Source organism: Rhinopithecus bieti, unplaced genomic scaffold, assembly GCF_001698545.2.
Source record: "Rhinopithecus bieti isolate Rb0 unplaced genomic scaffold, ASM169854v2 scaffold_64120, whole genome shotgun sequence".
NCBI lineage: Eukaryota > Metazoa > Chordata > Mammalia > Primates > Cercopithecidae > Rhinopithecus > Rhinopithecus bieti.
The window spans coordinates 542,705-545,782 of record NW_016824553.1 but is presented as its reverse complement, the minus strand read 5'-3'; the positions used below and the strand labels follow the sequence as shown (position 1 = coordinate 545,782).

The following is a 3,078-nucleotide window of genomic DNA, read 5'->3' as shown; positions in this document are numbered from 1 at the left end:
TTAAATAAATAAATAAATAAATAAATAAATAAATAAAGATGGAAGAAACATAGAGTTGGATCAGGCTGAATTTATTGATTTGGGCCTACTAAGTAGGGACTCTGCATTTAATGTTGCAGCTCAGGGAGTTAAAAACAGGTTCTAATAGTTTATTTGCCTAGTCAGCTGAAATACGGATTAGAAGATGGCCCATTGTGAGCGAGCTGTAAATGTCTGATCTCCCTTGGTTTAATGTAGAGCAAAGGATCCAAAGACTTAGGGAGTTTGGGATGGTGGAGCGCATTAGTCACTTCAGACCTACTCATCCCAGTTGGGAAGGTCCAGAAGATACACCCTTGACCAATGCCTTGCAAAACAGATTTGTGAGGGCAGGAGCTGCATCTTTGAAGAGCCCTGTAATTGCTCTTCTGTGTGTGTCAGATCCAATAGTGGGAACCTCAGTCACTCAACTACAAAACTTAAATACAGAAGTTGCATCCGGGGTGCCTCTAGGATTCAATACCATGGCGGAAGAAGACATCGAGACCAAAATCAAGAACTACAGCACTGCCCCTTTTGACAGCCACCACCCAACCAGAACCAGACCAGGAACTGCTGGCAGGACTACTTGGATTTCCACCGCTGTCAGAAGGCAATGACTGCTAAAGGAGGCGATATCGCTGTGTGCCAATGGTACCAGCGTGTGTGCAAGTCCCTCTGCCCCACATCCTGGGTCACAGCCTGGGACGAGCGCCAGGCTGAAGGCACGCTTCCCGGGAAGATCTGAACTGGCTGCAACTCCCTCTCCTCTGTCCTCCGTCCTTCTCCCAGGGTAGCAAAGGGGGACCTAGTACCCAGTGACCCCCACCCCGGGATCCTAAATCATTATTTCACTGCTAATAAAAACTCATTGAAAAAAAAATTTAAACACAGTGGGAATAATTGGATCCTAAGTTGGCAAAGGCCAAGTGGCAGCACTCAATTGTCAAAGGCAAGGTGGGCGTAGCTACCCTAACAGACAGCAGAGGCAAAGTGGCAATCAGAATAGACTCGTGTAGAACTCTGGCATTAGCTAACTAATCAGTGTTCCTAGAAGTGAAATTGATAGGAAGCCTACTGCATTCCTACTTAATTTATATAAGCAGAAAAAAAAACAATTAAGGTCCAGTGCAAACAGAAAGGGTCAGGAGAATGGGCTGGACATGGTGGCTCACATCTGTAATCCCAGCACTTTGGGAGGCTGAAGTGGGAGAATGACCTGAGGTCAGGAGTTCAAGACCAGCCTGGCCAACATGGTGAAACCCCATTTCTACTAAAAATACAAAAATTAGTCACGTGTGGTGGTAGGCACCTATAAACCCAGCTACTCAGGAGGCTGAGGCAGGAGAATCACTTGAACCTGGGAGGCAGAGGTTGCAGTGTGCCAAGATTGCGCCATTGCACTCCAGCATGGGTGAGAGTGAGAATCCGTCTCAAAAAAAAAAAGAAAAAAAAAAGAAATCTGGGGAACAGGTATATGGATGGAGCCTCTCTGAGTGGTCAAAAACTGTGAAGATATTTGTATCCCATGTGAGTGCTTTGCTGAGTGACCTCAGCAGAGGAGGATTTTAATAATCAAGTGTATAGGATGACCCATTCTGTGGACACCACTCAGCTCTTTCCCCAGCCACCTGTCATCGTCCAATGAGCCCATGAACAAAGTGACCATGGTGACAGGGATGGAGGTTACACTTGGGCTTAGCAACATGGACTTCCACTCACCAAGGTGGACCTGGCTACGGCCACTGCTGAGTGCCTAATTTGCCAGTAGTGGAGAGCAACGCCGAGTCCTCAATATGGCACCATTCCATCAGCCAGCTCCCTGGTGGCAGGAAGATTATACTGGACCTCTTCCATCATGGAAACAGTAGAGGTTTGTCCTCACTGGAATAAACATTTACTCTGGATATGGGTTTGCCTATCCTGCATGCAATGCTTCTGCCAAGACTACCATCTGTGGATTCATGGAATGCATGGTATTCCACACAGCATTGCCTCTGACCAAGGCACTCACTTTATGGCTAAGAAAGTGCAACGGTGGGCTCATGTTCATGGAATTCACTGGTCTTACCATGTTGCCCATCATCCTGAAGCAACTGAATACATAGAATGGTGGAATGGCCTTCACTGTAATTGAAGTCACAATTACAACACTAACTAGGTGACAATACTTTGCAGGGCTGGGGCAAAGTTCTCCAGAAGACCATGTATGCTCTGAATCAGCGTCCAATATATGGTCCTGTTTCTCCCATAGCCAGAATTCATGGGTCCAGGAATCAAGGGGTGGAAGTGGCTCCACTCACCATCACCCCTAGTAATCCACTAGCAAAATTTTTGCCCCTGTTCCCGTGACATTACGTTCTGCTGACCTAGAGGTCTTAGTTCCAGAGGGAGGAACGCTGCCACCAGGAGACACAACGATTCCATTAAACTGGAAGTTAAGACTGCCACCTGGACACTTCGGGCTCCTCCTACCTTTAAGTCAACAGGCTAAGAAGGGAGTTACAGTGTTGGCTGGGGTGACTGACCCAGACTATCAAGATGAAATCAGTCTACTACTCCACAGGGAAGGTAAGGAAGAGTATGCATGAAATAGAGGAGATCCATTAGGGTGTCTCTTTTTTTTTTTTTTTTTTGAGACTGAGTCTCGCTAGGTCGCCCAGGCTGGAGTGCAGTGGCGCTATCTCGGCTCACTGCAAGCTCCGCCTCCTGGGTTCACGCCATTCTCCTGCCTCAGCCTCCTGTGTAGCTGGCACTACAGGTGCCTGCCACTACGCCTTCCTAAATTTTTTGTATTTTTAGTAGAGACGGAGCTCTACAAGTGACCCAGACCCTTCAGGAATGAAGGTTTGCGTCACTCCACCAGGAAAATACCACGACCTGCTGAGGTGCTTGCTGAAGACAAAGGGAATACAGAATGGGTAGTGAAGAAGGTAGTCATCAATACCAGCTACGACCGCGTGACCTGCTGCAGAAACCAGGACTGTAATTTTCATGAGTATTTCCTCCTTCTTTTGTTAAAAACGTGTTTCTGCATGTATACACTTGTACTTAAGAAAA

General features: G+C 46.9%; 1 pseudogene; it reads left to right on the top strand.

Moving 5' to 3' along the window:
- Positions 1 to 211: 211 nt before the first annotated feature.
- Positions 212 to 766, top strand: LOC108522300 (cytochrome c oxidase subunit 6B1 pseudogene; annotated as a pseudogene).
- Positions 767 to 3,078: the final 2,312 nt, after the last annotated feature.